We start from the raw sequence: 10261 nt of genomic DNA, 5'->3' as shown, positions 1-10261 counted from the left end.
ACCTTTGGTTCTGTTGCAGCCATGTGGGACTCCATGTGAACCAGAACCAGAATCCCTTCTGTCATTCAGCAGCCTCCCAGCGGTCCGCCGTTGCCATGACTCCTCCAACACCAACAGTAGGATTTTCTCTTTTGTTCTTCATGACTAACGTCTCACTGTGCTGCAGACTTTCTCTTCCATGCTGGGATTTGTCATCGCTCACACTGCTAACACGCTTTTACTCACAGGAGGGGTAAAACCCGAGGCCCGTCTCTGCTCTTTAGTCCCAGCAGCCGGTATCATCACAGGTAGATAAAAAAACAAAAACCAGCAGGTCTGATGAGGTAAGAGTCATTATAACGCAGCAGCTCTGTGTCCCTGTTGGCTAGATCTTAGTGATGGCAGTGTGAGGCACAGCCAGTCATGAATGAATGAATGAATAAATGAATGAATGAGCGGCAGCTTTGTGACGGCTTCATAAGGAGAAGAAGGAGGTAGAAGAACTGAGGCTGCAGAGCTGGTCCAGACCCGAGCAGACTGCTGCAGCGGGGTCCTGGAGTCCTCCAGGTGAGGCTTCTTCAGCTGCTGCCCCCTACAGACAGAGAGGGGTAAAGACAACAAACCATCCATACATAAAAGACCTTTAATGCCAGAGATTTAAACTCAAACCAAAGTAACGCTCAGAGTATGTGTTGAGGATGACTCTCAGCTACTACCACACCAAGTTTTAGCTCATATGTATTAAACTTACTGAGTCATAGTCATGCTTCAGTCACATTAAAACAGCAGAGGTGGGTGATAACTATTCCTTTTTAGAAACCAAATCTCTTAAGTTTATAGTGTCTGCATAAAACTGGTGGTGTAAATAAATGTGAGAATGATCATTTTTGGTTTGTTTCGGTGTGATTTAAGGCTGACTCAGTGATGCTACAGCTTCCGTCTCGTCTCCCAGCCGCTCTGAGCACTTTAACAGGTGTCGGTCGCAGCAGGCCGACTCGCCCAAAGGCTCCGAGCGACCGCAGCTCATTAGAAAAATCAGAGCATGTTTTGGTGCCGTCTGAGCGCGATCATCCACAGAGCCAATGTGAGACAGTCCTTCAGGCGGGGAGAGGTTAATAAGCAGGGTGAAAACAATGAGCTCAGGTCCTGCAGGAAGGCAGATGATGGGTGTTGTCCGAAGGACCGCATGGTGGGTCGACTGTAAAATGAGAAAATGCTGCACAAGGACATCCTTTCTGTTGCAAAGTCAAAACAAAGCACCTGTCACCTGTGGATATGATCATTTCATTTTACACAGCTGTCATTAGGAAACACGGAGTACGCTCCTTAATGTTATTGACTTCTGAACTACAAAAGCATGACGGAAAGAAATGGAGAACCTCAGAGACTTTTACAGGCAGTGATCAATACCGTCTGTAAAATGAAGCATGAACAAAACAAAGAGCTCCGGTTTTACATCCTTTTCCCTCTGAAGAAGAGTCCATCCTTGTGCAGCAGACACAGGGTTGGGGAGGGGGGGCAGTGGACGGCTCACACAGTTGGATGCATGCATTATGGGTCGTTCTAACCACTAATGGCGGGTGCTTAGTGTCAATTCACGGCCGGCTCAGCTGTAAAACTCACTGTGGTTGTCTTTTTACGAGGCGCCTCTGGCCCTGGCCCATGCCAGGCTCGTCACCACGCAGCTCCAGCCGAGCTCAAAAAAAAACTCTGGGATATTGACGAGCGAACAGAGTTATGAAAAAGAAATGGGACAGCAGGGGCTAATCTGCACAGAGCTATTTTCCTTTCATGGCTGGAGGAAGGATAATTTATTTTTAAGAGATAATGTCAGCTGAGGAAATAAGAGATAAATCTAACGTCATGTTTCACTCACCTGGAGTTCTCAGATGTATGTCTGAGACCCACCTACCTGGACTCACCTGCTGCTGATGGACTCTTTCATTCACTTCTATCACGCTAACAGGGAGCAGTTTTATTATCGCCCGTCTGGATGTGGATTCAGCTAGTTTTACAAACAAGTCTGGTCTAACATACGAGGTTATATCATTATATGATCTTAGTTTAACACTAAAGCTTCAGCTGATCTGCAGTCCTTCAAGGAAACGTGAGGCCTTTAATTATTAAAGCAAAGTCAGCATTATGTTTGTTGTGTCTTCTGTAAGATTGTTTCAGATTGGAACAGTTTTCAGATACTTTCAGCTACTTCAGCTTATATTAAAACCTTCGGCTCATTCAGGACCTTTTTGGAAATATTTAACTTTATGTACATTTTTTTCTCAGTGAAATGAATAAAAAACTCTTAAAATCTTTAAAAACTTTGTTCTTTGAAATCCACTTTGGCACACTTGCATCGTTTTAGCATTTAGCTACAAATTGTGAAATTTAACTTTTAGCTACAGTTTCACTAATTTAGCTTTAAACTTTGGTTTGCTAATTTAAGATTTTAGTTACTGTTTTGCAAATTTGACCTATTAGCTATGTTTTTTTAATTTTTAGTAGTAGCTACGGTTTTGTTCAGATAAGCTTTTAGTCATGGTTTTGCTGTTATCTTAGGTTTTAGCTGCAGTTTTGCTGTTTTCAGCTTCTGTTCGGCCTGTTTCTTCAGCAGACGTCAGCAGTCATCCAGCTCTCTGTGTCCACGCTGCCTTCCTGCAGGAACTTGTCTTGTATAATAACCTCCCTCCACCTAGAAACAGATCTTTAAAACCATCCAGCGGTGTGTTTTTTGTGGGAATTCGTCCGGCGGAGCTGGAGTTAAGAACAGTGTTTTGTTTCAGGGGTCTGTCGCAGCACACCAGCCGGGGGGCTCTCAGGTTCGACATTTCTGCTCGCTGCCCGGTCACCCTGACAGGACCTCCACAGCAGGAGCAATGCTCCACATAATGGGAAATCAATTTTATTTTTGTTGCCTTGGTAGGTGGGCTCAAGGAATAATTACTTAGTCAAGAAGCCAGAGACGAAGGGGAAGGAAGGAAGAGAGAGGCCGTGCTCACAGCTTATCCACCGCGGTCCTCCTGCTCCTGTGCTGATGTGAAACCAATACTATTATCCGGTTAATCCGTCATGGACAGCTCCTGCTCAGTGAGAAAAACAGCAGTGCGAGGCTGCAGCATCGACGTGTGGAGCTCCTTTAATGAGATTCCTTGGGGTGCGCTCTCAGATTGCAGGGATTTCATGAGTCTTCCAGCGTTGACTTCTTTCCATCTGGCTGGTGGGTCCACAGGGACGAGAGGCAACAAATGATTACACACTTAAACACCCTGATGCTCTTAGCAGGACACTTTATTTGTTACAGTCAAAGCCCTGAAGTCCACAAGGCTAACTCCAGTGCTGCTGAAACAAGAGCTGCCATTGGCCAGCACTACAATAAAAACATACAGAAACACATTTACAGATCAGTATAATAGAATTTGATTCAACCAAACAGAACAGAACTCATGTCAGAACATTTTATAAGGAAAGTTTAGTTCTTGTTAAATTACAGCTGTGGTTAGACGTTTCCGTCCCCTCATCCTGAGAATGAATGTCAGAAATTTTAATGATTTATTTGAACTATTTTTCCCAGGGTCGGATGGTTACAAGCAAACAAACAACTTCAATGTTTTTTTTAAAGCTGCAGAAGGTTTGTTTGCTTTCTGTTAGTGATCATGATTGACTGCAGCTGGTAAATCTCGTTTGACAGCATAAAAATGATTTGTTTGGATTGACTAACGCTGATCTGTCCCCCTCAGATAGAAGGAAATTAGTTTGAATGTTCAGGAACAGGAACCACTAAGACTCCAGCCTGCCATGAACTGGATCCTGCTGGAACATCAGTGTCCCTGTCCACCTGTGTCCCAGTCCACCAGTGTCCCCGTCCACAGTGGAGCCAGTCTTCCATCACCACAGACTGAGAGGACCAAGAAAGAAGCTCTAAAACCTTCAAGCTGGACTGAAACCTGCAGCGTCCACATGGACGAGACAAATGTCTTCTGGAATAAAGTCTGATGGTCAGATGAGACAAAGACGGAGCCGTTAGGACACAAAGACAATAAGGACATTTGGAGGAGTCAAGGTGAGGCCTTCAGACCTGAGAACACTGAACCAACTGTCAGGCATGGTGGTGGAAGCATCATGCTGTGATACAAAGTGGATGGAACTTTCAGTTCTTTAACTTCACCTCAGATCAACAGCTGGACAGTTGAAACTTGGACACAGTTGTGTCCAACAGGACAATGGACCCAACATCAGAGCTGGTGTCTGATTGGATGAAACATCAGAGCTGGTTTCTGATTGGATGAAACATCAGAGCTGGTTTCTGATTGGATAAATCAGGCTGACATTAAGCTTCTGGAGCCTGATTGAAAATCTGTGAACTCTGATTAAAGTCGGGTCTGAAACCTGGAAACCAACCAGTTTAAATTAACTCCACTGATTCTGTCAAGAAGAGACCTGAAAGATCAGCCAGAACTCTGGAAGACCTCTGGTTCTGACTGAGAACTGGACCTCCCATGTTTGGTTATTATTATTTAGTTAAATTGGAGAATAACCTCTCTGCAGGTTTCAGGTGAGACATATTTTAGGACATCCTTACAATGAGGAATCACCAGTCTGCTTTTACATCATTCATGTGTCGGGTTGTTTGACAGATGGGCTTATTTGGTTAAATCTGTTGCAAAAACAGACGTTTTCTATCAAACCAAAGTTTGTGGCCTAACAGAATGTTGCAGTGAAGACAGAAAGCAGCGCGGCGCTGATTAAGAGAACAGAAATCCAGCAGCAGTTTCTCATGCATGCTTTCCAGGCCTGAATCAGTTCCTCCTGAGTTCACTCGTTCCTCCCCTTCCTGGACAGAACCGTGCATCTTTTGTTAAATGTGTAAGAAAAAAACACAATAAAGGTTTAAGATTATTGAACTAAAGGCTGAAATCTGGATGCATCTTTATCCAAACCCAATTAACACGGAGTCAATAGAGAGCAAATTAAAAATCCCCCGGGTGATGGACCTCGCCAGAAAATGCCAACGGTATGAAGACGGTCAAGGCTAGCACAAAGGCAAGAACCCCTCTGGTTCTGCAGAATCCATCTGAGCTCTCCTGATTAGAGCAAAAGGGGGATTATTAGGGACCTTTTTCACAGTGAAAGTAAATGAGGGGAGAGGGTATCCATTCACACGGGGCAAAGGGCTGGGAAAAATGGCCGACGTTTGGCTTGGGACCATTGAGTCTGCTCAGTGAAGCGTGAATAACCCACCTCCTAAAGACAACACCCACAGTGGGAGGAAAAAATCTGAATTAAAATGGAAAAACAACCTTGGAAGTAAGGTCAAGGCAAACAGCTAGTCCAGTAAAACTGAACCTGTGAGTAAAATGGAGTCAGGACAACAAGGTGTTTGTAAGAATAAAGTTCAGGTCTCCGCAGGAATAATCCAACGTGTGCCACGTGATTCTACGCTCTGGTCCTGACTGAAAACTTTTGTGACACTGAGTTGTCTTGATGTGTTTAATCCCATTCATCTGCGCTCATTATGCTTGGCATTCTTCTTCAGAGCCACATGCCAACACGGTGAGTACAGCCAGGGTTTTGTTTAATAGATTCTTGACCTTTATTTCAAGAGTTATACAAGTAGGTTTCTTGTCTCGCCCGCTGCATGAATACCCAACCATCCTCCTTACAACCTTCATAATTAGGTCCCTTTACTCATCTAAGCAGCCATTTTTTTTTACTCCGTCTTGTCCAATTTAGTCACAACATGTCAGAGTGAAGGTTAGGGATCCCCTCCTCCCTTCTATAGAAGCTTTAATAGAAGAAGTCCCCTCATTTTAGCCACAGAACCCCGTGGAGACACCTTTTACTGGGCAGAAACCCTCTGCTGGCAAGAAATGAAGCAGCAAGGGAGCCAAACTAATTACAGCTGCTCCTGTCTCCCTCTCTGTCTAAGCCAAAGGCTTACGGCTCACAATGAGGCCTTTAGCTGAGTGCCTATCCTCTTTAGCTCCACGATTTGGAAGCGCTGAGGCCTACAAAGGAACTTCCATTAGTGTAATTAGAGTGCAGCTTGGTTCTGTGTCTGTACTAAGTTGTTTGGCATGTTTTCCGCCTGTCCTTTTGGAGATAGAGGGAGTCTTTTAGCTTTTATCGAACAGCTGGGTGATAATGAAACATACCCGGAGCTGACGACGACGTCTCTTTCTGCTGTTCGCCTCCCTTTGTGATGACACAAGTAGAAAATCAGTTAATCCAATTTCTATGGCAACCAACCCCAAAGACAATTTTTCAGGGAAGATTATATCTTTAAAATATCCTGCAGTATCTCAGCAACGGATTTATGAAAGACTGTTTTACTTAAAGCTTCGTTCCCCAGTTTGGGAAAATGTTGCAGGGCTTATCTGGGATTGTGTTTTACTGGAACCATCAGAGCTGGGACAAAAACAAATTACACTTGTTTACAAAACACAACATAATTAAATACAAAATCATTTTACTCATGATGTTATTACTGAAGAGATCCACTACAGATGACTACTGTGAGTCTCATACATTAGAATTCGTAGTTATTTAGGGAGGAAGATCTTCAAACCTGAGCATGAAGGTACAAAAACACGAGTTCCTACACAATCTGAAAGGTTTGGAAGACTAAAGAGTTTGGTTTAAACAAAAAAGATAAACAAAGACATCACTTCTGGTTTATTTCCCACATCATGCCCTGATTTTAAGGTTTTATCCATCAGTATCAACACACCTGGCAACAATCTGAGGGCCAGAAGTGGCTCCAAATGTTCTTAAATAAATACATTTATTTAAAATAAGTTAATAAAATACTTGATTTTATTGATGAAACTTTCAGTGACTGAAAGTAAATGTTTAATATGTTTAATGTTTAATAAAGTGACGTTGCTCCACGCTGTAGGATCATGTTTGGATGATATTTATGATCACATTCCTGCAGAACCAACACCAAAAACACACAAAGGTTTTCCTTTTATTTTACAGTTTCCCATACATTTATAATAAAAGCACCACTTTGTAAACATTCACACAAAGTTTACAGATGTTTCAACAGAAAGTAAGATAAAAAACAACAACTTTGTTTGTTGTTTTTTGTATTCTTGTAAACATGGCACAGTTTTTAGAAATGTTTTCATCCACATGGAAACAGAGGAAACGTATAAAATGCTGCAGTGACTATGCCGGGCCTGTGTGTGGCGCTGTGACAGAAAAACAGGCCTCCACGTCTGGGAGGAACTACTTTAACCTGCTCTGTTCGTGTTCGGAGCTGAAAACACGAGAAGAAGAAGAAGCCAGGATCCAGTCGTTCAGGTGGACTGATGATGAGGAGGAACTTCTTCTTCACTGACACTGCTCTCCCAGCTGAGGCATTCTGGGTAATTTTCCTGTTCGCCGTTCAGTGGAGACGCAGACCTGTTCTCCAAAGGTGTTGCAGAGTTTTTGTTGTTTTGTTTTCTGTTTGATATGAAGCTGTTATAAACAGAACTTCTGTATTAGTTCATCAGACTGACTCGGTTCTAAAGCAGAGATAAAATTTAACCACAAACGTCCCCCGTGTGTCACCATTTTCCTGTCTTCCCCTCCTCGGTTTGTTATAATTAGCAGAGCGAGGGGCGGAGGTCTTTTTTTGGGCCGATGGTGTCGATGACAGCCCCTGCTGCCTCCTTCAGCTGTGCTGCGTCTCACACTAACCCTGTCAGCTCCAGGGGCCGACGTCCATCTGCTAATGGGCCCTTCCTCCCTCACGGTCAGCCACCTGGACATCCGTCAGCACCCGGGGGTCCCGGCGCTCCCGGGGGAGGCGGGGGCGGGAGCCAGCCCTGGTTGTCATCTCCTCTCCATCCTCCATCCTGTCACTCGTCAGCAGTTTCTGCTGAATCAAGCTGAGTTTCATCATCATCATCATCTTCATCATCTTGAAGGAAACAGCTCAGGAATTTCTGCCCCTCTTCAGGTTTTATTTAGGACTCAATCTGCTGACTTTTACAAGTTAGAGAAACATTTTATAAACTTCAGAACAGCAGGAATTCTTCTACAGCTTCATGTTTTATAAAAAGGCCAACGGATGAAAATAAAACTTTGATTTTAGCTGCAGATATATTCCTTATACTTTAACTAAATGTAAACAAAATGAAACAATTAAAGCAACAGTTTCTGATTTAAAAGTAAACTAAAGAAACGTGTGAATATGAGAGCCGAATACCTGCTGAAGTTTAATAAAGCTAAAACAAGCAGGACAGAAGCTAATATTAACAAAACAGCAGCTGAAAGCTACAATCAGCACAAAGTAGCTAAACCGAATATAAAAGCTAAAACCAGCAAAATAAACTGGAAGCTAAAATTAGCAAAACAGCTACAGGCTAGAATTATTAAAACCACAACTATGAGCTAAAACGATCAAAACTGTAATTAAAAGCTTAAATTAGCAAAACAGTAACTTAAAGATAACAAAACTCCAGGAAAAAGGTTAAATTAGCTAAACTGTTGTTAAAAACTAAAATGAGAAAAAAAATTAGCTAAACTGCAATTTAAAGCTAAATTTAGCCAAACAAGGCTAAAAGTACCAGAACAGGAGCTGAAAGCTACATTTAGCTGAAACAGTAGCTCGATAGCAGTTAATTATCTTTACTTCAGCAGCTTCCCTTCAAAAATCTGTTAAAAATCAACTTTTTAAGATGAAGGATTGAATCCAGATGTTTTTCTGTTCAGTTTTATAAAACTGGTGACTGTTTTTAATGACTTTGAGATTTAAAAATGAATTTAAAATCCACCGTGTTTGAAAACGTTCATGTTCAGACATCAGTGCTTGTTTTTCTGAGTGAGGACTGTAAATTGACCTGTTTCTGTTGCTCAACCCATCAGATCTGGAAGTGATGATAAAAAGTTCTTGTTGAAATAAAACCTGAGGAGGAGAGGCTTCCAGGGCCGACTGGAGCAGAGAAACTGAGCTAATAGACGTTCGTGTTCGTGCCAGGCAGAAATTATTTGGATGAAGGTTTGTTAATTAAAAGTAAAACAAAGAAACGATGATATAAAACCATGAAACGAAGCTGTGTGCGTGAGATGAAAGACAGAAAAAAAAAGAGCAGCTCCTGTAAAAACGTCAGAAAGCTGATAAACTCCAACCGTTTCCACGTTTCCCCGTAAAGACAGAGGACAAAAAGTGGTCCCCCTCTACGCCGGCAAAGCTTCTAAGAAATGGTTTTAAAATGGCCTTTGATGCTCTAACAGCCACTGTAATTGTCGCTGCGCTCAGGAAGTGTGCTCGCTCCACTGACTCCTATTTGCTACCCGTTGCCATGGAAACAGCACTTCACTCTCATCCCCCCTGGTTTACTCACAGAGCGGCTCGCTGAATCTTACTTCAGTTTCACGTGTTTTAAACATCTCTAAGACGACATGTAAATGGTAAAGTTTATGGTTAAAAACATGAATAAAACTGAGAGCTGGAGAAATGACATCTCCTGTGAAAACATGGTCCTGAACGACTTCACTGAAGAACCTGAAGCTGAGTCAAGAAAGCTGCAAATATTAAAAAAATATAAAACTAGTTCAAGCAAAAGGCTAATTGAAAGTAGCTAAATGCCACAGAAAGCTAATTAAAAGCAGGAAAAGCCAAAATATCTGAAAAAGACAAAAGCAGAGCCAGGAGCTGAAGCAGATTTAAAAAATAAAATGTTTTCAAGGAATTTAAAGGATTTCTATGTGTTTCAATAAGGATTTTATTTGAAAATAAAGTTAAATATTCTGCAAAGTAACCAAAAGTCCCAGCTGAGATCTCCTGCACGAGCCGAATGTTTTGATATATGAACAGCTAAAATAAGACAAAGTCTGCAGAAGCTGGGTTTAAATAAACACAGAAAAATAAAATCAGGACAACAATAATGTGATGCTGACTCAGCGTTCAGATAATAAACTAAAACAAAAATTATATATAATTCTCTTAAACTTTTTATAATCACTTGGATGATCCTGAAAGTGTTTTCAGGCTTTTTGTTCACTTTATTTATTAAACAATAAATCCTGTTTGCACCATTTTGTTTTAGATGAGAACATTTTCACAACAAAAAGCTGTTAAATGACTTTATTTCCAAGTTGGTTGATTCATAAAGAAGAAGTTGAAATGTTTTTGTGTTTAGTTTTATAAATCCTAATAAATCAGGAGTATTTTATGAAAAGAGCTCCTGTCTGTTCTCATTAACACTAACTGATCAGAACATGTGGTTTTTATAGATTTCTTCTAAATAATTACTGGATTTTATCTTTGGTTCTCAGAAAATCAACTCTTTAT

Source organism: Kryptolebias marmoratus, linkage group LG6 (genome assembly GCF_001649575.2).
Source record: "Kryptolebias marmoratus isolate JLee-2015 linkage group LG6, ASM164957v2, whole genome shotgun sequence".
Lineage (NCBI taxonomy): Eukaryota > Metazoa > Chordata > Actinopteri > Cyprinodontiformes > Rivulidae > Kryptolebias > Kryptolebias marmoratus.
This window is presented reverse-complemented; position numbering follows the sequence as displayed.